Below are 27249 nucleotides of genomic sequence, written 5' to 3'. Positions count from 1 at the left end.
CGCTGAGATGCACGGGGGAGCCGAGAGGGGAGCTGAGAACAGCGAGGAACAGCCCTTCGCCGGTGCCGATGGGGAGTCCACGGCTTCCAGCGCTTCGGTGGAGTCCCCTGGTAAGGGTCAAGTGGCCGTGGCTGAAAAGCGCGCAACCTCTCCCTCCAGGTTTGTCCAATGCAGGAGGAGGAAGAAGGCCCGGAGGAACGAGGACGCTGCTTTAGGCCGAGAAGCGATCTTCCCCTTAGAGCTAATTGATCTGCAAAGTGTTTTGGTCTCCCCCCAAGAGAGACGTTTTTATGCAGGGCAGCAGGACTTTGCTAATGAACGCTCTTTTTTAGTTGCTGCCGAGTCGGGGGGGGACCTTAGTTTTAATGGGGATATTTCGGATGATGATAGTGTTTTACCTTTTTAAACATTTTAGGATTTCTGCTGTATTTATGTATTTAATACTGTTTTAACGTGTGTTGTAATGGTGTTGTAGGGTTGAAGTATTTTAGAAGTTTTATGTATGTGGTATTATATGATTGTTTTATAATATGTGTTATATATGTTGTTGTTTTATGATTGAATAGGTTAGGAGTGTGATTTATATGTGTATTTATTTTAGTGTTGAAGTTAGCTTATTATGGGTAGTGTGATAAATGTCTTTATAGTTTTATGTGTTGGTTTTAGATTGTATGCAGAAATGTTGATTAAAGATGAATAAAAAAAAAAAAAAAATCTGTTCTTATCAGTTTAATATCTGATACGTCCCCCATGGAGGGGACCACATATTAAACGGATTTTTGGAACAGGGAGCCGGAAGTGGGGCTTGCCCCGTCCGCTCCACGCATCGACCCGGTATTGCAGTGCTTCCGGGAATGGTGCACCTCTACTGCCCCCTGTTGTCGAAAGGCAGAACTGACTGACTGACTGAGTGAGTGAGTGAGTGAGTGAGTGAGTGAGTGAGTGAGTGACTAATAGACTGAGTGCTGTGAGGGGGGGGGCCCTGTCTGTGCGTGGCCCCCGTTTCCCGCCGTTTTTCTTTTTTTTTTTTTTTTTTTTTTTAAAGGAAGGTGACACACTGTTTGTGCGGTGGACAGCTGCGCTGAGGTAAGGCATGATGTCATCTTTGCCTTTTGAATTTCCCCTCATGTTTGTTAAAATGATTGCTGTCTTTTGAGAGGACAGGAGGACAGGGAGGAGTCGGGGCCCCGAGGACGGCGGCTGCGACGCCCCTGGGCATTCTACTCCGAGCGGGGGCGTCACGCAGGCCCGGCTAACGGCGACGGGCTTGGCGGCGGCCCCATATCGACTCGGGTCTCTCTTCATCCCGTATAAATCTTTCGCCTTTTACTAAAGATTTCCGTGGAGAGGGATAGCGATGAGTTCATGGTATTTTTGGAGGCTCTGCCCAAGCAGAGCTGCACTGCTGCTGTCAAAGGAAGACTGGGCCCGGCTTAGCGGCTGGCGTTAGGTGCCCGGTGGCGCGGCTGTGGTCTCCCTGGATCACGCGTGGACTCGCCGGGCGACACCTGCCAGAGGGGCTGGTGAGGGCTGAGCCGCGCCAGCTCCGTCGGCATCCCGCATGCCGGCGCCCGGCGGGGCGCAATTTGTGGGTATCGCTTCTCGGCCTTTTGGCTAAGATCAAGTGTAGTATCTGTTCTTATCAGTTTAATATCTGATATGTCCCCCATGGAGGGGACCACATATTAAACGGATTTTTGGAACAGGGAGCCGGAAGTGGGGCTTGCCCCGTCCGCTCCACGCATCGACCCGGTATTGCAGTGCTTCCGGGAATGGTGCACCTCTACTGCCCCCTGTTGTCGAAAGGCAGAACTGACTGACTGACTGACTGACTGACTGACTGACTGAGTGAGTGAGTGAGTGAGTGAGTGAGTGACTAATAGACTGAGTGCTGTGAGGGGGGGGGCCCTGTCTGTGCGTGGCCCCCGTTTCCCGCCGTTTTTCTTTTTTTTTTTTTTTTTTTTTTTTTTTTTAAAGGAAGGTGACACACTGTTTGTGCGGTGGACAGCTGCGCTGAGGTAAGGCATGATGTCATCTTTGCCTTTTGAATTTCCCCTCATGTTTGTTAAAATGATTGCTGTCTTTTGAGAGGACAGGAGGACAGGGAGGAGTCGGGGCCCCGAGGACGGCGGCTGCGACGCCCCTGGGCATTCTACTCCGAGCGGGGGCGTCACGCAGGCCCGGCTAACGGCGACGGGCTTGGCGGCGGCCCCATATCGACTCGGGTCTCTCTTCATCCCGTATAAATCTTTCGCCTTTTACTAAAGATTTCCGTGGAGAGGGATAGCGATGAGTTCATGGTATTTTTGGAGGCTCTGCCCAAGCAGAGCTGCACTGCTGCTGTCAAAGGAAGACTGGGCCCGGCTTAGCGGCTGGCGTTAGGTGCCCGGTGGCGCGGCTGTGGTCTCCCTGGATCACGCGTGGACTCGCCGGGCGACACCTGCCAGAGGGGCTGGTGAGGGCTGAGCCGCGCCAGCTCCGTCGGCATCCCGCATGCCGGCGCCCGGCGGGGCGCAATTTGTGGGTATCGCTTCTCGGCCTTTTGGCTAAGATCAAGTGTAGTATCTGTTCTTATCAGTTTAATATCTGATATGTCCCCCATGGAGGGGACCACATATTAAACGGATTTTTGGAACAGGGAGCCGGAAGTGGGGCTTGCCCCGTCCGCTCCACGCATCGACCCGGTATTGCAGTGCTTCCGGGAATGGTGCACCTCTACTGCCCCCTGTTGTCGAAAGGCAGAACTGACTGACTGACTGACTGACTGACTGACTGACTGACTGACTGAGTGAGTGAGTGAGTGAGTGAGTGAGTGAGTGAGTGAGTGACTAATAGACTGAGTGCTGTGAGGGGGGGGGCCCTGTCTGTGCGTGGCCCCCGTTTCCCGCCGTTTTTCTTTTTTTTTTTTTTTTTTTTTTTTTTTTTAAAGGAAGGTGACACACTGTTTGTGCGGTGGACAGCTGCGCTGAGGTAAGGCATGATGTCATCTTTGCCTTTTGAATTTCCCCTCATGTTTGTTAAAATGATTGCTGTCTTTTGAGAGGACAGGAGGACAGGGAGGAGTCGGGGCCCCGAGGACGGCGGCTGCGACGCCCCTGGGCATTCTACTCCGAGCGGGGGCGTCACGCAGGCCCGGCTAACGGCGACGGGCTTGGCGGCGGCCCCATATCGACTCGGGTCTCTCTTCATCCCGTATAAATCTTTCGCCTTTTACTAAAGATTTCCGTGGAGAGGGATAGCGATGAGTTCATGGTATTTTTGGAGGCTCTGCCCAAGCAGAGCTGCACTGCTGCTGTCAAAGGAAGACTGGGCCCGGCTTAGCGGCTGGCGTTAGGTGCCCGGTGGCGCGGCTGTGGTCTCCCTGGATCACGCGTGGACTCGCCGGGCGACACCTGCCAGAGGGGCTGGTGAGGGCTGAGCCGCGCCAGCTCCGTCGGCATCCCGCATGCCGGCGCCCGGCGGGGCGCAATTTGTGGGTATCGCTTCTCGGCCTTTTGGCTAAGATCAAGTGTAGTATCTGTTCTTATCAGTTTAATATCTGATACGTCCCCCATGGAGGGGACCACATATTAAACGGATTTTTGGAACAGGGAGCCGGAAGTGGGGTTTGCCCCGTCCGCTCCACGCATCGACCCGGTATTGCAGTGCTTCCGGGAATGGTGCACCTCTACTGCCCCCTGTTGTCGAAAGGCAGAACTGACTGACTGACTGACTGACTGACTGACTGAGTGAGTGAGTGAGTGAGTGAGTGAGTGAGTGAGTGAGTGAGTGACTAATAGACTGAGTGCTGTGAGGGGGGGGGCCCTGTCTGTGCGTGGCCCCCGTTTCCCGCCGTTTTTCTTTTTTTTTTTTTTTTTTTTTTTTTTTTTAAAGGAAGGTGACACACTGTTTGTGCGGTGGACAGCTGCGCTGAGGTAAGGCATGATGTCATCTTTGCCTTTTGAATTTCCCCTCATGTTTGTTAAAATGATTGCTGTCTTTTGAGAGGACAGGAGGACAGGGAGGAGTCGGGGCCCCGAGGACGGCGGCTGCGACGCCCCTGGGCATTCTACTCCGAGCGGGGGCGTCACGCAGGCCCGGCTAACGGCGACGGGCTTGGCGGCGGCCCCATATCGACTCGGGTCTCTCTTCATCCCGTATAAATCTTTCGCCTTTTACTAAAGATTTCCGTGGAGAGGGATAGCGATGAGTTCATGGTATTTTTGGAGGCTCTGCCCAAGCAGAGCTGCACTGCTGCTGTCAAAGGAAGACTGGGCCCGGCTTAGCGGCTGGCGTTAGGTGCCCGGTGGCGCGGCTGTGGTCTCCCTGGATCACGCGTGGACTCGCCGGGCGACACCTGCCAGAGGGGCTGGTGAGGGCTGAGCCGCGCCAGCTCCGTCGGCATCCCGCATGCCGGCGCCCGGCGGGGCGCAATTTGTGGGTATCGCTTCTCGGCCTTTTGGCTAAGATCAAGTGTAGTATCTGTTCTTATCAGTTTAATATCTGATATGTCCCCCATGGAGGGGACCACATATTAAACGGATTTTTGGAACAGGGAGCCGGAAGTGGGGCTTGCCCCGTCCGCTCCACGCATCGACCCGGTATTGCAGTGCTTCCGGGAATGGTGCACCTCTACTGCCCCCTGTTGTCGAAAGGCAGAACTGACTGACTGACTGACTGACTGACTGACTGAGTGAGTGAGTGAGTGAGTGAGTGAGTGACTAATAGACTGAGTGCTGTGAGGGGGGGGGCCCTGTCTGTGCGTGGCCCCCGTTTCCCGCCGTTTTTCTTTTTTTTTTTTTTTTTTTTTTTTTTTTTAAAGGAAGGTGACACACTGTTTGTGCGGTGGACAGCTGCGCTGAGGTAAGGCATGATGTCATCTTTGCCTTTTGAATTTCCCCTCATGTTTGTTAAAATGATTGCTGTCTTTTGAGAGGACAGGAGGACAGGGAGGAGTCGGGGCCCCGAGGACGGCGGCTGCGACGCCCCTGGGCATTCTACTCCGAGCGGGGGCGTCACGCAGGCCCGGCTAACGGCGACGGGCTTGGCGGCGGCCCCATATCGACTCGGGTCTCTCTTCATCCCGTATAAATCTTTCGCCTTTTACTAAAGATTTCCGTGGAGAGGGATAGCGATGAGTTCATGGTATTTTTGGAGGCTCTGCCCAAGCAGAGCTGCACTGCTGCTGTCAAAGGAAGACTGGGCCCGGCTTAGCGGCTGGCGTTAGGTGCCCGGTGGCGCGGCTGTGGTCTCCCTGGATCACGCGTGGACTCGCCGGGCGACACCTGCCAGAGGGGCTGGTGAGGGCTGAGCCGCGCCAGCTCCGTCGGCATCCCGCATGCCGGCGCCCGGCGGGGCGCAATTTGTGGGTATCGCTTCTCGGCCTTTTGGCTAAGATCAAGTGGATTTTACGCTCTTTTTATCGCTTTTAACGGACTGCGTCGGGTTTTTTAGAGGAAGGCACGGCAAACCTAATGCGTGCCCAGTAGGTGGCTTGACCGCCGCTGCCACGGGGCGACCCGTGCCTTCCTTTTAGCCTTTTATCCCTGCTTTTATTTTCGTTTTTATTAGGCTGGGGATCCCGCAGTGGCTGGTGGCCTGTCCGCCGCCCTGCCGGGGGAACTGGTGTTTTTTATTTCTTAGTTGTTTTTATAGTTTAGCATTCCTCGGCTCATCCCGGATTGGCGGACGGCAGCAGGACCACGGCGGACGTCGGGACCACGGCGGCAGGAGGACTCTGCTCCAGGAACGACGTCGGTGGACCATCCCGGATGGCGGCGGCCGGCGGTGCAGCGAGGAAGCCCTTCAGCGGGCCGTGGCTGGTAGCAGGCGGTGGCCTGCGTAATACCGCCCGGTTCTGCTGGAGGGCCGAAGGGGAGGTAGGCACCTTCCCCGACCGCCTGGCCTTCATCCGGGAGGTGGCCTTCGGGGAGCTGGGCCTCCGCATGGAGGACATCTTATGCGTGCAGCGGAATGGCCCTTTCCAGTTCTTCGAGGTCACCCTGTCCACCGACGAGAGCTACAGCAAGGTCCTGGAGCGGAGCAAGGAGAGGGCCCAGCACCCTCTCCTGGGAAGGTATACTATCGAGCCGCTGTGGTGGCCCGACAAGCGGGTAATTACTGTGCATTGCTTTAACCCGCATGTGACCGCCGAGGCCGTCCGCCAGTTCCTCAATAAGTATGTGGACCTCCTTCCTGGCCACAAGGACATCCGGGATGAGCTGGGGATCTGGACTGGTCGACGCCAGTTCCAGGCCCGCCTGCGCCCGGACGCTAATGGGGCGGGCGGTTTTAGCCATCCCCCAGCCTATTTTAATCTGCAGGGCAATAAGGCATACTTGTTTTACTCTGGACAGCCTCCCTTCTGCCGACAGTGCCACAGCTTTGGACACACTCTGGAGGGATGCGCCAACCTGCGCTGCCGTAACTGCCTGGAGTCGGGGCACATGGCCAGGGACTGCAAGGGCCCCCGTCGCTGCATCTATTGCAACGGCGAGGACCATCTGGCTCGTTCCTGCCCGAAGAAGAAAACGACGTATGCTGACGCTCTGTCAGGCAATGGAGCCGTCGGCAAGGAGAGTGGTGGGGGAGCGCAAGCCCCCACGTCAGGGCAGGAACAGCCGGCGACGGGGGCAGGAGGAGAAGCCCTGGCCGAGGTGGAGGAGGCCCCAGCGACAGCAATGCAGGAGGGGTCTCCAGTCCTGGCTCCAGGTGTCAGCAGCAGGAGGAGAAAGAGCGGCGCATCCCCCCGGAGGAGGAAGAAGAGCAGAAGGGAGGCACAACCCGACGCTTCCAGCCCTCCGGCTGCCACCTTGCCAGCAGTGGCGGCCGGGGACCAAGGCCGAGAGAGTCCCCCCTCCCCGACGTTGGGGGCCCCCCATCCGGTGTGGGACCTGGGACAGTCCCCTGCGCCCCCCCAGGAGTACAGTAGTGGGCAGGACAAAGCCAATGAACAGGAGTACCTGGGGGGGCTGGAACTGGGGGGCCTTTTGGGTTTGACTGAGGAGGGGGGGCAGTAATGCGGTATTGTTTTTAATGGCTGGCTTTTATCATTTTAGTGTGTTGTTTTTAATTGTATTTTACTATTTTAACATTTCATGGCCAATTTTAATATTGTCACCTTGAATGTCAGGGGTTTGAGGAACGTTTTAAAACGCACATCTGTTTTTAATCAGCTGGCATCTTCTCCCTTCAGCATTTGTTTTCTGCAGGAAGTCCACCTCCGGGACCAGCGGGACGAGGCTCTCTTTTCACGACAATGGAAGAGGGGTAGATCCTACTGGAGCGTAGGTGGTGTCCACTCCTCAGGCGTCGGGATCCTTTTTGGCGACCGCGCCTTTGAAGAAGTAAGATCGTTTACCGTTCTTCAAGGCAGGGTTTTGGGAGTGGATGCCACATGGAGGGGACAGCGCCTCCGGGCCATATGTGTCTACGCTCCAGTGGAGGCCTCGTCCCGTATAACTCTCTTTGAAGAGTTGTCCCCGTTCTGTGTCACAGATCGACACTTGATTTTAGGAGGGGACTTTAACATCTCGTTGGAGGGTAGACAGGATGTCAGCTCAGGGCATTTTCGCCATTTTATTCGTTCCTTTAAACTTGTTGATGGTTTTAAGACATGCAACCCCAGCATGCCGGGCTTCACCTGGCATAATAGTCGCGGAGCCAGCAGTCGCATCGACTACATTTTAGCCTCACCCCCCGTTGTTTTTAAAAAGGTGTCCCTCTCCCCACAGTGGCCCACTGACCACTTGGCAGTGGAGGCCACTGTTTCCATAGACGCCCCTGAATATGGGGGCGGCTATTGGAAAATGAACCTGCAGATCCTGGAGGAGAGCGATTTTAGACACCTTTTTTTAGATCACTTCTCCGAGTGGCAGAAGGACAAGCCTACCTTCCCCTCCGTGGCTGAATGGTGGGAGAGTGTGAAGGATAGGATCCGAACCTTCTCCATGCAGTATAGCAAGCAGCGCAGGATGGAGAAGAAATTCTCCATTCTGCAGCTGGAGAGAAGGTTGCGGGATGAATATGCCGCTCACAACAACGGGGGCGCCATCGATCACGTGCGACTGCTTGACATAAAGGGTGAGCTGAGGCGCCTGTATGAACAGGCTGCCTCGGCCCTAATGCTCCGCGACAAAATGTGCTTGTTGGAAAACAATGAAAAGTGCAATGCCTTGTTTTTCCAGAGAGCCAGGGAAGCCCGGGAGGAGAAGAGCTTTGTCTCTCTCCGTGCCTCAAATCGCAACATGGCAACTACAACATCAGACATGCTGGAGGTTGCCAAATTGTTTTATTGTGATCTTTTTAAGGTTAGGGACACGGACCCGGTTGCAGGGGAGCGGTTCCTAGATAACATCTCACCTTGTCTTCCCAGTGACATTCGGGACGGCTTAGAAGCCCCCATCACCTTGGCCGAGCTGACCGCAGTGCTTGGCAAGATGAACCGCCGCAAGGTACCGGGCCTGGACGGACTCCCGGTGGAATTTTATTCCACCTTTTGGGATGTCCTCGGGCCGGAATTACTGCAGGTTGTAGAGGACGTTCAGCGCCGGGGTTTGCTCACTAGGAGCATGAGGTCAGGGGTTCTTTCCCTGTTGCACAAGAAGGGTGATCGTGCCGACCTTGGCAACTGGAGGCCCCTGACCATGCTTTGTGTAGACACAAAGCTCATTGCAAAGACCCTTACCGAACGCCTGAAGAAGGCCATGGCTCATCTGGTTCACAGCGATCAGACGTGTGGAGTACCGGGTCGATCGGCGACGTGGAACCTCCATCTCATCCGCGACGCCATCGCCTGGGTGGAGGACAGGAACCTCCCTCTCCTGCTGGTCAGCTTGGATCAGGAGAAAGCCTTTGACCGGGTAGATCACCGCTTCCTGTTTCAAGTATTGGGTAAGTTTGGCTTTGGACCCAATTATCTGGGGTGGTTACACACTTTGTATAACGAAGTTGGAAGCCATGTTGTTATCAATGGCTTCCTGAGTGACTTGGTGCCCCAGTTGAGTGGAGTGAGACAGGGATGTCCCCTCTCCCCCCTCCTCTACGCGCTCTATATAGAGCCACTGGCGTGCGCCATTCGCGCCCACCCCGGGGTCGATGGCCTTCTTATCCCAGGAAGTCGGGGGAAAACTGTTAGACTGACCCAGTACGCGGACGACACCACCCTTTTCGTCTGCTCGGATCAGTCTCTCGGTCATGCCATGAGCCTCGTTCATGCATTCGGTAGGGCCTCCGGCGCGACGCTCAACCTCAGTAAGTCGGTGGCCAAGTATTTCGGCAGCTGGAAGGCGAGGGAGGACGTCGCAGGTGGTCTCACCCTCTGTGACGGACCTCTCAAAGTGTTGGGGGTCAACTTCCTTTCGGATGGTGCCGCCCGTTTGAACTGGGAGGAGCGGTTGGCGATCGCCAGGCGGAAGATCGGACTGTGGAAGTCCAGGTCCCTGTCCTTCCAAGGTAAGGTCTTGGCCTTAAAAGTGGATATTCTTCCCACCCTGCTCTACCTTGCACATGTGTACCCTTTGCCCCGCTTCATGCGCAGAGGCCTGACGAGAGACGTTTTCAACCTCGTCTGGGGGGGCAGGTATGAGTACGTGCGTAGGGAAGTGATGTATCTCGGAAAGGACAGTGGGGGGAGGGATGTTATTGACTTTCCTCTCAAGCTTGACTGCCTGTTCTTCTCGCAGCTCTGCACGCGCCTGGCAGCTCCCCTTGAGCACCCCCATCAGCACTTTGTGCGTCTGTGGCTGGCTCTCCCCATGAGACGTCTGGTGGCGTCGTGGACCAACCTCGGCCCCAAGGCTGAGACCCTGCCGGCCCACTACAGCCATGCTGTCAAGTGGAGTAAGTCTTTTCCGGCAGGTGTCAAGACAGAGGCCTTGACCAAGCATAGAGCGCTTTACAGGGCTTTGCTTGGTCATAGGGATACTCGGGCCATGTTGGGCCTGGAGGAAGGCACATGGGCGAGAATCCAGCCTAAGGGTTTGGATCACAGGCTGCAGGACCTGAACTGGCAGTGCCTTCATGGTAAGCTGCCAGTCAGGGACGTCTTACATAGGCATAAGCTGACCAGACACCCCCGCTGCCCCAGGCCCGAGTGCAGTGAGGATGAGACCATCAGGCACGTGTTTTGGGACTGTGGGCATGCACAGAGAGTTTGGGGGTTGGTAGCGGGCCTGTGTGGACGTGTGGACCCGCAGCCCGGTCTGACCTACGACAAGGTGTTGAAGGGGTGGGACCCCAAGCTCCATAACCCCTTCGGCCCCTGGATGTGGCTGCTGGTCAGCATTACCAAGCGAGAGCTGTGGAATGCCAGGACCGCGCTCATCCGTAGAGGGGTTCATCTGGAGGCACAAGGGGTATTCCGTAAAATCCGGGCCGACTTGGGTTTCAGGATGGAGACTGACGTCATCCAGCGGGGCTATCACGAGGCCAAGGAGAGGTGGAAGGGCCTCCTTTGGCTTTAGCTCCGTGTCGTTTAGGTGGTGACGCTCCATTCTACAGGGTTTGATGTGACACACCTTTCTGAAGCACACTGGAGATACTTCGGGTTTTAGGTAAGTGTGCTTTGTTTTTTGTGCGTGTGTTTTATTCAAAATGGTTTTATCTAACAGCATGTGCATAATTAATTGAGCACGGGTTTTGGTTGGTCATTTTTAGCACCTATTTATTAATATTAACAATAACTGTATTTATTAAGATTTTACTATGGTTTGTTGTGCTGCCTTTTAAATGATTGACCGTGTTTTATTCCCGAGGTGCTGATTTTACGTGTGTGGAAATGTATGACCCTGTCCCAACCTGACCCTGGTGTAAAGGTTGGAGGTCGCCGGGTGTGTTCCTCTTTTAAAGGTTTTAGTTTTTAAAAGCCGGCATTTGAGGTGACATTTTATTTGTGTAAATGGCCATTTAACTGTAATTGTGTTTTAATTGATAGTGTATTGGTATTTATTGGTGGTTTTATAGTTTTTTCTTGTCTTTTTGCAGTTCTGGAGATGTTTTGTTTAATAATGTTTTAATAATGTTGTATGGCATATATAAGTAGCACTGTGGGTCGAGAATATTTTAGCCTTTTATAAAGTATTTATGGACATGTATTTATGTAAATTTGTGAACTTAAAAGGCTGTTTTATTATGTTTTGATGACAGTGCTAATTGATGTATGTATATGCTTTGTGTATTTGTGTGGTTTTAATTGTTGTACAGAACTGTTTAATAAAGTATTGGAAAAAAAATCTGTTCTTATCAGTTTAATATCTGATATGTCCCCCATGGAGGGGACCACATATTAAACGGATTTTTGGAACAGGGAGCCGGAAGTGGGGCTTGCCCCGTCCGCTCCACGCATCGACCCGGTATTGCAGTGCTTCCGGGAATGGTGCACCTCTACTGCCCCCTGTTGTCGAAAGGCAGAACTGACTGACTGACTGACTGACTGACTGAGTGAGTGAGTGAGTGAGTGAGTGAGTGAGTGAGTGACTAATAGACTGAGTGCTGTGAGGGGGGGGGCCCTGTCTGTGCGTGGCCCCCGTTTCCCGCCGTTTTTCTTTTTTTTTTTTTTTTTTTTTTTTTTTTAAAGGAAGGTGACACACTGTTTGTGCGGTGGACAGCTGCGCTGAGGTAAGGCATGATGTCATCTTTGCCTTTTGAATTTCCCCTCATGTTTGTTAAAATGATTGCTGTCTTTTGAGAGGACAGGAGGACAGGGAGGAGTCGGGGCCCCGAGGACGGCGGCTGCGACGCCCCTGGGCATTCTACTCCGAGCGGGGGCGTCACGCAGGCCCGGCTAACGGCGACGGGCTTGGCGGCGGCCCCATATCGACTCGGGTCTCTCTTCATCCCGTATAAATCTTTCGCCTTTTACTAAAGATTTCCGTGGAGAGGGATAGCGATGAGTTCATGGTATTTTTGGAGGCTCTGCCCAAGCAGAGCTGCACTGCTGCTGTCAAAGGAAGACTGGGCCCGGCTTAGCGGCTGGCGTTAGGTGCCCGGTGGCGCGGCTGTGGTCTCCCTGGATCACGCGTGGACTCGCCGGGCGACACCTGCCAGAGGGGCTGGTGAGGGCTGAGCCGCGCCAGCTCCGTCGGCATCCCGCATGCCGGCGCCCGGCGGGGCGCAATTTGTGGGTATCGCTTCTCGGCCTTTTGGCTAAGATCAAGTGTAGTATCTGTTCTTATCAGTTTAATATCTGATATGTCCCCCATGGAGGGGACCACATATTAAACGGATTTTTGGAACAGGGAGCCGGAAGTGGGGCTTGCCCCGTCCGCTCCACGCATCGACCCGGTATTGCAGTGCTTCCGGGAATGGTGCACCTCTACTGCCCCCTGTTGTCGAAAGGCAGGACTGACTGACTGACTGACTGACTGACTGACTGACTGACTGACTGACTGAGTGAGTGAGTGAGTGAGTGAGTGACTAATAGACTGAGTGCTGTGAGGGGGGGGGCCCTGTCTGTGCGTGGCCCCCGTTTCCCGCCGTTTTTCTTTTTTTTTTTTTTTTTTTTTTTTTTTTTTAAAGGAAGGTGACACACTGTTTGTGCGGTGGACAGCTGCGCTGAGGTAAGGCATGATGTCATCTTTGCCTTTTGAATTTCCCCTCATGTTTGTTAAAATGATTGCTGTCTTTTGAGAGGACAGGAGGACAGGGAGGAGTCGGGGCCCCGAGGACGGCGGCTGCGACGCCCCTGGGCATTCTACTCCGAGCGGGGGCGTCACGCAGGCCCGGCTAACGGCGACGGGCTTGGCGGCGGCCCCATATCGACTCGGGTCTCTCTTCATCCCGTATAAATCTTTCGCCTTTTACTAAAGATTTCCGTGGAGAGGGATAGCGATGAGTTCATGGTATTTTTGGAGGCTCTGCCCAAGCAGAGCTGCACTGCTGCTGTCAAAGGAAGACTGGGCCCGGCTTAGCGGCTGGCGTTAGGTGCCCGGTGGCGCGGCTGTGGTCTCCCTGGATCACGCGTGGACTCGCCGGGCGACACCTGCCAGAGGGGCTGGTGAGGGCTGAGCCGCGCCAGCTCCGTCGGCATCCCGCATGCCGGCGCCCGGCGGGGCGCAATTTGTGGGTATCGCTTCTCGGCCTTTTGGCTAAGATCAAGTGTAGTATCTGTTCTTATCAGTTTAATATCTGATATGTCCCCCATGGAGGGGACCACATATTAAACGGATTTTTGGAACAGGGAGCCGGAAGTGGGGCTTGCCCCGTCCGCTCCACGCATCGACCCGGTATTGCAGTGCTTCCGGGAATGGTGCACCTCTACTGCCCCCTGTTGTCGAAAGGCAGAACTGACTGACTGACTGACTGACTGACTGACTGACTGACTGAGTGAGTGAGTGAGTGAGTGAGTGAGTGACTAATAGACTGAGTGCTGTGAGGGGGGGGGCCCTGTCTGTGCGTGGCCCCCGTTTCCCGCCGTTTTTCTTTTTTTTTTTTTTTTTTTTTTTTTTTTAAAGGAAGGTGACACACTGTTTGTGCGGTGGACAGCTGCGCTGAGGTAAGGCATGATGTCATCTTTGCCTTTTGAATTTCCCCTCATGTTTGTTAAAATGATTGCTGTCTTTTGAGAGGACAGGAGGACAGGGAGGAGTCGGGGCCCCGAGGACGGCGGCTGCGACGCCCCTGGGCATTCTACTCCGAGCGGGGGCGTCACGCAGGCCCGGCTAACGGCGACGGGCTTGGCGGCGGCCCCATATCGACTCGGGTCTCTCTTCATCCCGTATAAATCTTTCGCCTTTTACTAAAGATTTCCGTGGAGAGGGATAGCGATGAGTTCATGGTATTTTTGGAGGCTCTGCCCAAGCAGAGCTGCACTGCTGCTGTCAAAGGAAGACTGGGCCCGGCTTAGCGGCTGGCGTTAGGTGCCCGGTGGCGCGGCTGTGGTCTCCCTGGATCACGCGTGGACTCGCCGGGCGACACCTGCCAGAGGGGCTGGTGAGGGCTGAGCCGCGCCAGCTCCGTCGGCATCCCGCATGCCGGCGCCCGGCGGGGCGCAATTTGTGGGTATCGCTTCTCGGCCTTTTGGCTAAGATCAAGTGCTGCTTTTTGGAGGGATTTTTATTGCCAGGTTTTTTAGTGGAGGCAACAGCGAACCTAAAGCGTGACCAGCAGGTGGCTTGACCGCCGCTGCCACGGGGCTAGCTGTTGTCTCCTTTTAGCGTGTTTTTTATTTTGGGTAGCCCTTGCAAGCCTAACGTGCAGGTTCGGGTGGCTTGACCGCCGTTCCCGCAGGGTGAGCTTGGGGTTTTATTTCCAGCTTTATTAGTTTAGGCACCCAGCTAGGACACGTCGACTCCCTGCCCGGCTCCCGAGGACTCTCTTGCCCACCATCGCCAGGATGTCCGGGAGCCCACACAGGACCGTCGTAGTCATCCGGCATACAGCAGCCTTCAAGTGGACTCACCAGGAGGAACCGGAGAGTTTCCCGGAGAGACTGAGCTTCATCCGGGAGGTGCTCTTCGGCCTCCTGGGACTCACCATGGAAGACATCATCTGTGTGCAGCGCAACCAGTCTTTGGCCTTCTTCTATGTGACTTGCACTACGGAAGAGGGCTACAAGAGGATGTTGGCTGCATGCAGCCGCTTGGAGGAAGAGCTTCGCCGGATGTTCTATGACGTGGAGCCACTGTGGAAGCTGGACCGGAGAGTGATCACCGTCCACGTCTTGGACCCCTTCGTTCCAGCTGAAGCGGTGGCTGCCTTCCTGGGCAGGTTTGTCGACGTGGTCCCTGGGCACAGGGACGTGAGAGACCAGCTGGGTGTCTGGACTGGGCGTAGGCAGTTCCGGGTGTGCCTGCGCCCCGACGCTAGCTCCCCTGACGGGTATAGCCACCCACCTGCTTATTTTATTATAGGTCGTTGCAAGGGCTACCTTTTTTACTCCGGGCAACCCTCCTCCTGCCGCTTGTGCCACGGCCTGGGCCACACCGCGGACTCCTGTACCACCATGAAGTGCTGGAGATGCCTGGACGTCGGTCACCTGGCGAAGGACTGCAAGGGCCCCCTCCGGTGTAACCTGTGCAGAGGTGAGGACCATCTGGCTCGGAGCTGCCCTCAGCGCAAACCGTCCTGGGCCGACGCCGTTGTTCGGGGTTCGGCTGTGGACGGGGCCCGACAGCAGGCACTGCCGGGCTGCGCTGAGATGCACGGGGGAGCCGAGAGGGGAGCTGAGAACAGCGAGGAACAGCCCTTCGCCGGTGCCGATGGGGAGTCCACGGCCTCCAGTGCTTCTGTGGAGTCCCCAGGTAAGGGTCCATTGGCCGTGGCTGAAAAGCGCGCAACCTCTCCCTCCAGGTTTGTCCAAAGCAGGAGGAGGAAGAAGGCCCGGAGGAACGAGGACACTGCTTTAGGCCGAGAAGCGATCTTCCCCATAGAACAGATAGATTTGCAAAGTGTTTTGGTCTCCCCCCAAGAGAGACGTTTTTATGCAGGGCAGCAGGACTTTGCCAATGATCGCTCCTTTTTAGTCGCTGCTGAGTCGGGGGGAGACCTTAGTTTTAATGGGGATATTATTGATGATGATAATGTTTTACCTTTTTAAAGATTTTAGGATTTCTGCTGTATTTATGTATTTAATACTGTTTTAACGTGTGTTGTAATGGTGTTGTAGGTTTGAAGTATTTTAGAAGTTTTATGTATGTGGTATTATATGATTGTTTTATAATACGTGTTATATATGTTGTTGTTTTATGATTGAATAGGTTATGAGTGTGATTTATATGTGTATTTCTTTTAGTGTTGAAGTTAGTTTATTATGGGTAGTGTGATAAATGTCTTTATAGTTTTATGTGTTGGTTTTAGATTGTATGCAGAAATAAAAAAAAAAAAAAAAAAAATCTGTTCTTATCAGTTTAATATCTGATACGTCCCCCATGGAGGGGACCACATATTAAACGGATTTTTGGAACAGGGAGCCGGAAGTGGGGCTTGCCCCGTCCGCTCCACGCATCGACCCGGTATTGCAGTGCTTCCGGGAATGGTGCACCTCTACTGCCCCCTGTTGTCGAAAGGCAGAACTGACTGACTGACTGAGTGAGTGAGTGAGTGAGTGAGTGAGTGAGTGAGTGACTAATAGACTGAGTGCTGTGAGGGGGGGGGCCCTGTCTGTGCGTGGCCCCCGTTTCCCGCCGTTTTTCTTTTTTTTTTTTTTTTTTTTTTTAAAGGAAGGTGACACACTGTTTGTGCGGTGGACAGCTGCGCTGAGGTAAGGCATGATGTCATCTTTGCCTTTTGAATTTCCCCTCATGTTTGTTAAAATGATTGCTGTCTTTTGAGAGGACAGGAGGACAGGGAGGAGTCGGGGCCCCGAGGACGGCGGCTGCGACGCCCCTGGGCATTCTACTCCGAGCGGGGGCGTCACGCAGGCCCGGCTAACGGCGACGGGCTTGGCGGCGGCCCCATATCGACTCGGGTCTCTCTTCATCCCGTATAAATCTTTCGCCTTTTACTAAAGATTTCCGTGGAGAGGGATAGCGATGAGTTCATGGTATTTTTGGAGGCTCTGCCCAAGCAGAGCTGCACTGCTGCTGTCAAAGGAAGACTGGGCCCGGCTTAGCGGCTGGCGTTAGGTGCCCGGTGGCGCGGCTGTGGTCTCCCTGGATCACGCGTGGACTCGCCGGGCGACACCTGCCAGAGGGGCTGGTGAGGGCTGAGCCGCGCCAGCTCCGTCGGCATCCCGCATGCCGGCGCCCGGCGGGGCGCAATTTGTGGGTATCGCTTCTCGGCCTTTTGGCTAAGATCAAGTGGATTTTACGCTCTTTTTATCGCTTTTAAAGGACTGCGTCGGGTTTTTTAGAGGAAGGCACGGCAAACCTAATGCGTGCCCAGTAGGTGGCTTGACCGCCGCTGCCACGGGGCGACCCGTGCCTTCCTTTTAGCCTTTTATCCCTGCTTTTATTTTCGTTTTTATTAGGCTGGGGATCCCGCAGTGGCTGGTGGCCTGTCCGCCGCCCTGCCGGGTGAACTGGTGTTTTTATTTTTTAGTTGCTTTTATAGTTTAGCATTCCTCGGCTCATCCCGGATTGGCGGACGGCGGCCGGACCACGGCGGACGTCGGGACCACGGCGGCAGGAGGACTCTGCTCCAGGAACGACGTCGGTGGACCATCCCGGATGTCGACGGCCGGCGGAGCTGCGAGGAAGCCCTTCAGCGGGCCGTGGCTGGTAGCAGGCGGTGGCCTGCGTAATACCGCCCGGTTCTGCTGGAGGGCCGAAGGGGAGGTAGGCACCTTCCCCGACCGCCTGGCCTTCATCCGGGAGGTGGCCTTCGGGGAGCTGGGCCTGCGCATGGAGGACATCCTGTGTGTGCAGCGGAATGGACCTTTCCAGTTCTTCGAGGTCACCCTGTCCACCGACGAGGGCTACACCAAGGTCCTGGAGCGGAGCAAGGAGAGGGCCCAGCACCCTCTCCTGGGACGATACACCGTCGAGCCGCTGTGGTGGCCCGACAAGCGGGTAATTACGGTACATTGTTTTAACCCGCATGTGTCCGGCGAAGCCGTCCGCCAGTTCTTGAACAAGTATGTGGACCTCCTTCCTGGCCACAAGGACATCCGGGATGAGCTGGGGATCTGGACTGGTCGACGCCAGTTCCAGGCCCGCCTGCGCCCGGACGCTAATGGGGCGGGCGGGTTTAGTCATCCCCCAGCCTATTTTAATCTACAGGGCAATAAGGCTTACTTGTTTTATTCCGGACAGCCTCCCTTCTGCCGACAGTGTCACACCTTTGGACATACTCTGGAGGGATGCGCCAACCTGCGCTGCCGCAACTGCCTGGAGCCGGGGCACATGGCCAGGGACTGCAAGGGCCCCCGTCGCTGCATCCACTGCAACGGTGAGGACCATCTGGCTCGTTCCTGCCCCCAACGGAAAACGTCATACGCCGACGCTCTGTTAGGCAGCAGAGCTGTCGGCAAGGAGAGTGGTGGGGGAGCGCAAGCCCCCACGTCCGGGCAGGAGCAGTCGGCGGCGGGGGCAGGAGGAGATGCCCTGGCCGAGGTGGAGGAGGCCCCAGCGACAGCGACTGCAATGCAGGAGGGGTCTCCAGTCCTGGCTCCAGGTGTCAGCAGCAGGAGGAGAAAGAGCGGTGCATCCCCCCGGAGGAGGAAGAAGAGCAGAAGGGAGGCACAACCCGACGCATCCAGCCCTCCGGCTGCCACCTTGCCAGCAGTGGCGGCCGGGGACCAAGGCCGAGAGAGTCCCCCCTCCCCGACATTGGGGGCCCCCCATCTGGTGTGGGACTTGGGACAGTCCCCTGCGCCCCCCCAGGAGTACAGCAGTGTGCAGGACAAAGCAAATGAACAGGAGTACCTGGGGGGGCTGGAACTGGGGGGCCTTTTGGGTTTGACTGAGGAGGGGGGGCAGTAATGCGGTATTGTTTTTAATGGCTGGCTTTTATTATTTTAGTGTGTTGTTTGTAATTGTATTTTACCTTTTTAACATTTCATGGCCAATTTTAATATTGTCACCTTGAATGTCAGGGGTTTGAGGAACGTTTTAAAGCGCACATCTGTTTTTAATCAGCTGGCATCTTCTCCCTTCAGCATTTGTTTTCTGCAGGAAGTCCACCTCCGGGACCAGCGGGACGAGGCTCTCTTTTCACGACAATGGAAGAGGGGTAGATCCTACTGGAGCGTAGGTGGTGTCCACTCCTCAGGCGTCGGGATCCTTTTTGGCGACCGCGCCTTTGAAGAAGTAAGATCGTTTACCGTTCTTCAAGGTAGGGTTTTGGGGGTGGACGCCACATGGAGGGGACAGCGCCTCCGGGCCATATGTGTCTACGCTCCAGTGGAGGCCTCGTCCCGTATAACTCTCTTTGAAGAGTTGTCCCCGTTCTGTGTCACAGATCGACACTTGATTTTAGGAGGGGACTTTAACATCTCGTTGGAGGGTAGACAGGATGTCAGCTCTGGGCACTTTCGCCATTTTATTCGTTCCTTTAAACTTGTTGATGGTTTTAAGATATGCAACCCCAGCATGCCGGGCTTCACCTGGCACAATAGTCGCGGAGCCAGCAGTCGCATCGACTATATTTTAGCCTCACCCCCCGTTGTTTTTAAAAAGGTGTCCCTCTCCCCACAGTGGCCCACTGACCACTTGGCAGTGGAGGCCACTGTTTCCATAGACGCCCCTGAATATGGGGGTGGCTATTGGAAAATGAACCTGCAGATCCTGGAGGAGAGCGATTTTAGACACCTTTTTTTAGATCACTTCTCCGAGTGGCAGAAGGACAAGCCTACCTTCCCCTCCGTGGCCGAATGGTGGGAGAGTGTGAAGGATAGGATCCGAACCTTCTCCATGCAGTACAGCAAGCAGCGCAGGATGGAGAAGAAATTCTCCATTCTGCAGCTGGAGAGAAGGTTGCGGGATGAATACGCCGCTCACAACAGCGGGGGCACCATCGACCACGAGCGACTGCTTGATATAAAGGGTGAGCTGAGGCGCCTGCATGCACAGGCTGCCTCGGCCCAAATGCTCCGCGACAGAATGTTCTTTTTGGAAAACAATGAAAAGTGCAATACTCATTTTTTCCAGAGAGCCAGGGAAGCCCGGGAGGAGAAGACCTTCGACTCTCTCCGGGCCTTAAACGGCGATACGGTAACAACAACATCAGACATGCTGGAGGTTGCTAAATTGTTTTATCACAATCTTTTTAAGGTTAGGGACACGGACCCGGTTGCAGGGGAGCGGTTCCTAGACAACATCTCACCTTGCCTTCCCAGTGACATTCGTGACGGCTTAGAAGCCCCCATCACCTTGGCCGAGCTGACCGCAGTGCTTGGCAAGATGAACCGCCGCAAGGTACCGGGCCTTGATGGGCTCCCGGTGGAATTTTATTCCACTTTTTGGGATGTCCTCGGGCCGGAATTACTGCAGGTTGTAGAGGACGTTCAGCGCCGGGGTTTGCTCACTAGGAGCATGAGGTCAGGGGTTCTTTCTTTGTTGCACAAGAAGGGTGATCGTGCCGACCTTGGCAACTGGAGGCCCCTGACCATGCTTTGTGTAGACACAAAGCTCATCGCAAAGACCCTTACAGAACGCCTGAAGAAGGCCATGGCTCATCTGGTTCACAGCGATCAGACGTGTGGAGTACCGGGTCGATCGGCGACGTGGAACCTCCATCTCATCCGCGACGCCATCGCCTGGGTGGAGGACAGGAACCTCCCTCTCCTGCTGGTCAGCTTGGACCAGGAGAAAGCCTTCGACCGGGTAGATCACCGCTTCCTGTTTCAAGTATTGGGTAAGTTTGGCTTTGGACCCAATTATCTGGGGTGGTTACACACTTTGTATAACGAAGTTGGGAGCCATGTTGTTATCAATGGCTTCCTGAGTGACTTGGTGCCCCAGCTGAGTGGAGTGAGGCAGGGATGTCCCCTCTCCCCCCTCCTCTACGCGCTCTATATAGAGCCACTGGCGTGCGCCATTCGCGCCCACCCCGGGGTCGATGGCCTTCTTATCCCAGGAAGTCGGGGGAAAACTGTTAAACTGACCCAGTACGCAGACGACACCACCCTTTTCGTCTGCTCGGATCAGTCTCTCGGTCATGCCATGAGCCTTGTTCATGCGTTCGGTAGGGCCTCCGGCGCGACGCTCAACCTCAGTAAGTCGGTGGCCAAGTATTTCGGCAGCTGGAAGGCGAGGGAGGGCGTCGCAGGGGGTCTCACCCTCTGTGACGGACCTCTCAAAGTGTTGGGGGTCAACTTCCTTTCGGATGGTGCCGCCCGTTTGAACTGGGAGGAGCGGTTGGCGATTGCCAGGCGGAAGATCGGACTGTGGAAGTCCAGGTCCCTGTCCTTCCAAGGTAAGGTCTTAGCCTTAAAAGTGGATATTCTTCCCACCCTGCTCTACCTTGCACATGTGTACCCTTTGCCCCGCTTCATGCGCAGAGGCCTGACGAGAGACGTTTTCAACCTCGTCTGGGGGGGCAGGTACGAGTACGTGCGTAGGGAAGTGATGTATCTCGGAAAGGACAGTGGGGGGAGGGATGTTATTGACTTTCCTCTCAAGCTTGACTGCCTGTTCTTCTCGCAGCTCTGCACGCGCCTGGCAGCTCCCCTCGAGCACCCCCATCAGCACTTTGTGCGTCTGTGGCTGGCTCTCCCCATGAGACGCCTGGTGGCGTCGTGGACCAACCTCGGCCCCAAGGCTGAGACCCTGCCGGCCCACTACAGCCATGCTGTCAAGTGGAGTAAGTTTATTCCGGCAGGTGTCAAGACAGAGGCCTTGACCAAGCATAGAGCGCTTTACAGGGCTTTGCTTGGTCATAGGGATACTCGGGCCATGTTGGGCCTGGAGGAAGGCACATGGGCGAGAATCCAGCCTAAGGGTTTGGATCACAGGCTGCAGGACCTGAACTGGCAGTGCCTTCATGGTAAGCTGCCAGTCAGGGACGTCTTACATAGGCATAAGCTGACCAGACACCCCCGCTGCCCCAGGGCCGAGTGCAGCGAGGATGAGACCATCAGGCACGTGTTTTGGGACTGTGGGCATGCACAGAGAGTTTGGGGGTTGGTAGCGGGCCTGTGTGGACGTGTGGACCCGCAGCCCGGTCTGACCTACGACAAGGTGTTGAAGGGGTGGGACCCCAAGCTCCATAACCCCTTCGGCCCCTGGATGTGGCTGCTGGTCAGCATTACCAAGCGAGAGCTGTGGAATGCCAGGACCGCGCTCATCCGCAGAGGGGTTCATCTGGAGGCACAAGGGGTGTTCCGTAAAATCCGGGCCGACTTGGGTTTCAGGATGGAGACTGACGTCATCCAGCGGGGCTATCACGAGGCCAAGGAGAGGTGGAAGGGCCTCTTTTGGCTTTAGCTCCGTTTCGTTTAGGTGGTGACGCTCCATTCTACAGGGTGGACATGACGCACCTTTCTGGAGCACACAGAAGGTACTTTGGGTTTTAGGTGAGTGTGCTTTGTTTTTTTGTGCGTGTGTTGTATTTTAAATACTTTTTTAATAATTGCATGTACAGAATTTATTGTGCACTACTGGTTGATCACTTTTAGCACGTATTTATTAATATTAACATTATCTATTAACATTTTAATCTATTTGGTGTGCTTTGTTTCTGTGATTAACCGTATTTTATGCCCGAAGTCTCAGATTTTATGTGTGTGGATGGTGCATAACCCTGTTTTAACCCGACCCTTGTGTTTGAAATTTGTGGTCTGTGGGTCTGTTCCTCTTTTAAGGTTTTAACCTTTTAATGGCTTGCATTTGAGGTGACATTTTATTTGTAGAAATGGCCAGATGAATGTAATTAAAGGGTAAATGTGTGTAATTTTAATTGTCGATTTTATTACTGTTTTGATTATTTTATGGTATATAGTTCTGCATAATTTGTTTGTTTAATACTGTTTTAATATGTCTTATTATTATGATTCTATTGTATTGCCATTGATGTGTATTATGTTAAAAATTTCAACCTTTTACATTGTTGTAATATTTGTTTATGATGTATGCTGGAAAGGTTGTTTTAATATGCATGGATGACGATGCCAATTTTAAAAGTGTAGGTTTGATGTTTATATGTTTTGATAAGGTGGTGTTGATTTAAATGATGTGCAGAACTGTTTAATAAAGTATGAAAAAAAAAAAAAAAATCTGTTCTTATCAGTTTAATATCTGATATGTCCCCCATGGAGGGGACCACATATTAAACGGATTTTTGGAACAGGGAGCCGGAAGTGGGGCTTGCCCCGTCCGCTCCACGCATCGACCCGGTATTGCAGTGCTTCCGGGAATGGTGCACCTCTACTGCCCCCTGTTGTCGAAAGGCAGAACTGACTGACTGACTGACTGACTGACTGACTGACTGAGTGAGTGAGTGAGTGAGTGAGTGAGTGACTAATAGACTGAGTGCTGTGAGGGGGGGGGCCCTGTCTGTGCGTGGCCCCCGTTTCCCGCCGTTTTTTTTTTTTTTTTTTTAAAGGAAGGTGACACACTGTTTGTGCGGTGGACAGCTGCGCTGAGGTAAGGCATGATGTCATCTTTGCCTTTTGAATTTCCCCTCATGTTTGTTAAAATGATTGCTGTCTTTTGAGAGGACAGGAGGACAGGGAGGAGTCGGGGCCCCGAGGACGGCGGCTGCGACGCCCCTGGGCATTCTACTCCGAGCGGGGGCGTCACGCAGGCCCGGCTAACGGCGACGGGCTTGGCGGCGGCCCCATATCGACTCGGGTCTCTCTTCATCCCGTATAAATCTTTCGCCTTTTACTAAAGATTTCCGTGGAGAGGGATAGCGATGAGTTCATGGTATTTTTGGAGGCTCTGCCCAAGCAGAGCTGCACTGCTGCTGTCAAAGGAAGACTGGGCCCGGCTTAGCGGCTGGCGTTAGGTGCCCGGTGGCGCGGCTGTGGTCTCCCTGGATCACGCGTGGACTCGCCGGGCGACACCTGCCAGAGGGGCTGGTGAGGGCTGAGCCGCGCCAGCTCCGTCGGCATCCCGCATGCCGGCGCCCGGCGGGGCGCAATTTGTGGGTATCGCTTCTCGGCCTTTTGGCTAAGATCAAGTGTAGTATCTGTTCTTATCAGTTTAATATCTGATACGTCCCCCATGGAGGGGACCACATATTAAACGGATTTTTGGAACAGGGAGCCGGAAGTGGGGCTTGCCCCGTCCGCTCCACGCATCGACCCGGTATTGCAGTGCTTCCGGGAATGGTGCACCTCTACTGCCCCCTGTTGTCGAAAGGCAGAACTGACTGACTGACTGACTGACTGACTGACTGACTGACTGACTGACTGACTGAGTGAGTGAGTGAGTGAGTGAGTGACTAATAGACTGAGTGCTGTGAGGGGGGGGGCCCTGTCTGTGCGTGGCCCCCGTTTCCCGCCGTTTTTCTTTTTTTTTTTTTTTTTTTTTTTTTTTTTTAAAGGAAGGTGACACACTGTTTGTGCGGTGGACAGCTGCGCTGAGGTAAGGCATGATGTCATCTTTGCCTTTTGAATTTCCCCTCATGTTTGTTAAAATGATTGCTGTCTTTTGAGAGGACAGGAGGACAGGGAGGAGTCGGGGCCCCGAGGACGGCGGCTGCGACGCCCCTGGGCATTCTACTCCGAGCGGGGGCGTCACGCAGGCCCGGCTAACGGCGACGGGCTTGGCGGCGGCCCCATATCGACTCGGGTCTCTCTTCATCCCGTATAAATCTTTCGCCTTTTACTAAAGATTTCCGTGGAGAGGGATAGCGATGAGTTCATGGTATTTTTGGAGGCTCTGCCCAAGCAGAGCTGCACTGCTGCTGTCAAAGGAAGACTGGGCCCGGCTTAGCGGCTGGCGTTAGGTGCCCGGTGGCGCGGCTGTGGTCTCCCTGGATCACGCGTGGACTCGCCGGGCGACACCTGCCAGAGGGGCTGGTGAGGGCTGAGCCGCGCCAGCTCCGTCGGCATCCCGCATGCCGGCGCCCGGCGGGGCGCAATTTGTGGGTATCGCTTCTCGGCCTTTTGGCTAAGATCAAGTGGATTTTACGCTCTTTTTATCGCTTTTAAAGGACTGCGTCGGGTTTTTTAGAGGAAGGCACGGCAAACCTAATGCGTGCCCAGTAGGTGGCTTGACCGCCGCTGCCACGGGGCGACCCGTGCCTTCCTTTTAGCCTTTTATCCCTGCTTTTATTTTCGTTTTTATTAGGCTGGGGATCCCGCAGTGGCTGGTGGCCTGTCCGCCGCCCTGCCGGGTGAACTGGTGTTTTTATTTTTTAGTTGCTTTTATAGTTTAGCATTCCTCGGCTCATCCCGGATTGGCGGACGGCGGCCGGACCACGGCGGACGTCGGGACCACGGCGGCAGGAGGACTCTGCTCCAGGAACGACGTCGGTGGACCATCCCGGATGTCGACGGCCGGCGGAGCTGCGAGGAAGCCCTTCAGCGGGCCGTGGCTGGTAGCAGGCGGTGGCCTGCGTAATACCGCCCGGTTCTGCTGGAGGGCCGAAGGGGAGGTAGGCACCTTCCCCGACCGCCTGGCCTTCATCCGGGAGGTGGCCTTCGGGGAGCTGGGCCTGCGCATGGAGGACATCCTGTGTGTGCAGCGGAATGGACCTTTCCAGTTCTTCGAGGTCACCCTGTCCACCGACGAGGGCTACACCAAGGTCCTGGAGCGGAGCAAGGAGAGGGCCCAGCACCCTCTCCTGGGACGATACACCGTCGAGCCGCTGTGGTGGCCCGACAAGCGGGTAATTACGGTACATTGTTTTAACCCGCATGTGTCCGGCGAAGCCGTCCGCCAGTTCTTGAACAAGTATGTGGACCTCCTTCCTGGCCACAAGGACATCCGGGATGAGCTGGGGATCTGGACTGGTCGACGCCAGTTCCAGGCCCGCCTGCGCCCGGACGCTAATGGGGCGGGCGGGTTTAGTCATCCCCCAGCCTATTTTAATCTACAGGGCAATAAGGCTTACTTGTTTTATTCCGGACAGCCTCCCTTCTGCCGACAGTGTCACACCTTTGGACATACTCTGGAGGGATGCGCCAACCTGCGCTGCCGCAACTGCCTGGAGCCGGGGCACATGGCCAGGGACTGCAAGGGCCCCCGTCGCTGCATCCACTGCAACGGTGAGGACCATCTGGCTCGTTCCTGCCCCCAACGGAAAACGTCATACGCCGACGCTCTGTTAGGCAGCAGAGCTGTCGGCAAGGAGAGTGGTGGGGGAGCGCAAGCCCCCACGTCCGGGCAGGAGCAGTCGGCGGCGGGGGCAGGAGGAGATGCCCTGGCCGAGGTGGAGGAGGCCCCAGCGACAGCGACTGCAATGCAGGAGGGGTCTCCAGTCCTGGCTCCAGGTGTCAGCAGCAGGAGGAGAAAGAGCGGTGCATCCCCCCGGAGGAGGAAGAAGAGCAGAAGGGAGGCACAACCCGACGCATCCAGCCCTCCGGCTGCCACCTTGCCAGCAGTGGCGGCCGGGGACCAAGGCCGAGAGAGTCCCCCCTCCCCGACATTGGGGGCCCCCCATCTGGTGTGGGACTTGGGACAGTCCCCTGCGCCCCCCCAGGAGTACAGCAGTGTGCAGGACAAAGCAAATGAACAGGAGTACCTGGGGGGGCTGGAACTGGGGGGCCTTTTGGGTTTGACTGAGGAGGGGGGGCAGTAATGCGGTATTGTTTTTAATGGCTGGCTTTTATTATTTTAGTGTGTTGTTTGTAATTGTATTTTACCTTTTTAACATTTCATGGCCAATTTTAATATTGTCACCTTGAATGTCAGGGGTTTGAGGAACGTTTTAAAGCGCACATCTGTTTTTAATCAGCTGGCATCTTCTCCCTTCAGCATTTGTTTTCTGCAGGAAGTCCACCTCCGGGACCAGCGGGACGAGGCTCTCTTTTCACGACAATGGAAGAGGGGTAGATCCTACTGGAGCGTAGGTGGTGTCCACTCCTCAGGCGTCGGGATCCTTTTTGGCGACCGCGCCTTTGAAGAAGTAAGATCGTTTACCGTTCTTCAAGGTAGGGTTTTGGGGGTGGACGCCACATGGAGGGGACAGCGCCTCCGGGCCATATGTGTCTACGCTCCAGTGGAGGCCTCGTCCCGTATAACTCTCTTTGAAGAGTTGTCCCCGTTCTGTGTCACAGATCGACACTTGATTTTAGGAGGGGACTTTAACATCTCGTTGGAGGGTAGACAGGATGTCAGCTCTGGGCACTTTCGCCATTTTATTCGTTCCTTTAAACTTGTTGATGGTTTTAAGATATGCAACCCCAGCATGCCGGGCTTCACCTGGCACAATAGTCGCGGAGCCAGCAGTCGCATCGACTATATTTTAGCCTCACCCCCCGTTGTTTTTAAAAAGGTGTCCCTCTCCCCACAGTGGCCCACTGACCACTTGGCAGTGGAGGCCACTGTTTCCATAGACGCCCCTGAATATGGGGGTGGCTATTGGAAAATGAACCTGCAGATCCTGGAGGAGAGCGATTTTAGACACCTTTTTTTAGATCACTTCTCCGAGTGGCAGAAGGACAAGCCTACCTTCCCCTCCGTGGCCGAATGGTGGGAGAGTGTGAAGGATAGGATCCGAACCTTCTCCATGCAGTACAGCAAGCAGCGCAGGATGGAGAAGAAATTCTCCATTCTGCAGCTGGAGAGAAGGTTGCGGGATGAATACGCCGCTCACAACAGCGGGGGCACCATCGACCACGAGCGACTGCTTGATATAAAGGGTGAGCTGAGGCGCCTGCATGCACAGGCTGCCTCGGCCCAAATGCTCCGCGACAGAATGTTCTTTTTGGAAAACAATGAAAAGTGCAATACTCATTTTTTCCAGAGAGCCAGGGAAGCCCGGGAGGAGAAGACCTTCGAC

At 54.9% G+C, this 27249-nt stretch overlaps 20 non-coding genes and 2 pseudogenes across 20 annotated transcripts; all 22 read left to right on the top strand.

The window, feature by feature from the left end:
• Positions 1–643: 643 nt before the first annotated feature.
• Positions 644–868, top strand: LOC140586026 (U2 spliceosomal RNA; annotated as a pseudogene).
• Positions 869–1285: 417 nt separating this feature from the next.
• LOC140585747 (U5 spliceosomal RNA) lies at positions 1286–1399 on the top strand. The gene has a single exon (XR_011987685.1). It is a non-coding gene; the product is annotated as a U5 spliceosomal RNA (small nuclear RNA).
• Positions 1400–1594: 195 nt separating this feature from the next.
• Positions 1595–1786, top strand: LOC140585799 (U2 spliceosomal RNA). Its single transcript, XR_011987737.1, has one exon. It is a non-coding gene; the product is annotated as a U2 spliceosomal RNA (small nuclear RNA).
• Positions 1787–2217: 431 nt separating this feature from the next.
• LOC140585746 (U5 spliceosomal RNA) lies at positions 2218–2331 on the top strand. Its single transcript, XR_011987684.1, has one exon. It is a non-coding gene; the product is annotated as a U5 spliceosomal RNA (small nuclear RNA).
• Positions 2332–2526: 195 nt separating this feature from the next.
• On the top strand, positions 2527–2718 carry LOC140585688 (U2 spliceosomal RNA). Its single transcript, XR_011987626.1, has one exon. It is a non-coding gene; the product is annotated as a U2 spliceosomal RNA (small nuclear RNA).
• Positions 2719–3169: 451 nt separating this feature from the next.
• On the top strand, positions 3170–3283 carry LOC140585745 (U5 spliceosomal RNA). Its single transcript, XR_011987683.1, has one exon. It is a non-coding gene; the product is annotated as a U5 spliceosomal RNA (small nuclear RNA).
• Positions 3284–3478: 195 nt separating this feature from the next.
• Positions 3479–3670, top strand: LOC140585982 (U2 spliceosomal RNA). Its single transcript, XR_011987919.1, has one exon. It is a non-coding gene; the product is annotated as a U2 spliceosomal RNA (small nuclear RNA).
• A 443-nt stretch (positions 3671–4113) lies between these two features.
• LOC140585744 (U5 spliceosomal RNA) lies at positions 4114–4227 on the top strand. The gene has a single exon (XR_011987682.1). It is a non-coding gene; the product is annotated as a U5 spliceosomal RNA (small nuclear RNA).
• Positions 4228–4422: 195 nt separating this feature from the next.
• Positions 4423–4614, top strand: LOC140586234 (U2 spliceosomal RNA). Its single transcript, XR_011988098.1, has one exon. It is a non-coding gene; the product is annotated as a U2 spliceosomal RNA (small nuclear RNA).
• A 427-nt stretch (positions 4615–5041) lies between these two features.
• On the top strand, positions 5042–5155 carry LOC140585743 (U5 spliceosomal RNA). Its single transcript, XR_011987681.1, has one exon. It is a non-coding gene; the product is annotated as a U5 spliceosomal RNA (small nuclear RNA).
• A 6011-nt stretch (positions 5156–11166) lies between these two features.
• Positions 11167–11364, top strand: LOC140585999 (U2 spliceosomal RNA). Its single transcript, XR_011987935.1, has one exon. It is a non-coding gene; the product is annotated as a U2 spliceosomal RNA (small nuclear RNA).
• Positions 11365–11794: 430 nt separating this feature from the next.
• Positions 11795–11908, top strand: LOC140585742 (U5 spliceosomal RNA). Its single transcript, XR_011987680.1, has one exon. It is a non-coding gene; the product is annotated as a U5 spliceosomal RNA (small nuclear RNA).
• Positions 11909–12103: 195 nt separating this feature from the next.
• LOC140586123 (U2 spliceosomal RNA) lies at positions 12104–12295 on the top strand. Its single transcript, XR_011987987.1, has one exon. It is a non-coding gene; the product is annotated as a U2 spliceosomal RNA (small nuclear RNA).
• A 440-nt stretch (positions 12296–12735) lies between these two features.
• On the top strand, positions 12736–12849 carry LOC140585741 (U5 spliceosomal RNA). The gene has a single exon (XR_011987679.1). It is a non-coding gene; the product is annotated as a U5 spliceosomal RNA (small nuclear RNA).
• A 195-nt stretch (positions 12850–13044) lies between these two features.
• Positions 13045–13236, top strand: LOC140586012 (U2 spliceosomal RNA). The gene has a single exon (XR_011987944.1). It is a non-coding gene; the product is annotated as a U2 spliceosomal RNA (small nuclear RNA).
• Positions 13237–13670: 434 nt separating this feature from the next.
• LOC140585740 (U5 spliceosomal RNA) lies at positions 13671–13784 on the top strand. The gene has a single exon (XR_011987678.1). It is a non-coding gene; the product is annotated as a U5 spliceosomal RNA (small nuclear RNA).
• A 1967-nt stretch (positions 13785–15751) lies between these two features.
• LOC140586007 (U2 spliceosomal RNA) lies at positions 15752–15963 on the top strand (annotated as a pseudogene).
• A 413-nt stretch (positions 15964–16376) lies between these two features.
• On the top strand, positions 16377–16490 carry LOC140585739 (U5 spliceosomal RNA). The gene has a single exon (XR_011987677.1). It is a non-coding gene; the product is annotated as a U5 spliceosomal RNA (small nuclear RNA).
• A 6043-nt stretch (positions 16491–22533) lies between these two features.
• On the top strand, positions 22534–22724 carry LOC140585992 (U2 spliceosomal RNA). Its single transcript, XR_011987928.1, has one exon. It is a non-coding gene; the product is annotated as a U2 spliceosomal RNA (small nuclear RNA).
• Positions 22725–23139: 415 nt separating this feature from the next.
• Positions 23140–23253, top strand: LOC140585737 (U5 spliceosomal RNA). Its single transcript, XR_011987675.1, has one exon. It is a non-coding gene; the product is annotated as a U5 spliceosomal RNA (small nuclear RNA).
• Positions 23254–23448: 195 nt separating this feature from the next.
• LOC140585959 (U2 spliceosomal RNA) lies at positions 23449–23640 on the top strand. Its single transcript, XR_011987896.1, has one exon. It is a non-coding gene; the product is annotated as a U2 spliceosomal RNA (small nuclear RNA).
• Positions 23641–24084: 444 nt separating this feature from the next.
• Positions 24085–24198, top strand: LOC140585736 (U5 spliceosomal RNA). The gene has a single exon (XR_011987674.1). It is a non-coding gene; the product is annotated as a U5 spliceosomal RNA (small nuclear RNA).
• Positions 24199–27249: the final 3051 nt, after the last annotated feature.

Source organism: Paramormyrops kingsleyae, unplaced genomic scaffold, assembly GCF_048594095.1.
Source record: "Paramormyrops kingsleyae isolate MSU_618 unplaced genomic scaffold, PKINGS_0.4 ups35, whole genome shotgun sequence".
NCBI classification, from domain to species: Eukaryota; Metazoa; Chordata; class Actinopteri; order Osteoglossiformes; family Mormyridae; genus Paramormyrops; species Paramormyrops kingsleyae.
This window is presented reverse-complemented; position numbering and strand designations above follow the sequence as displayed.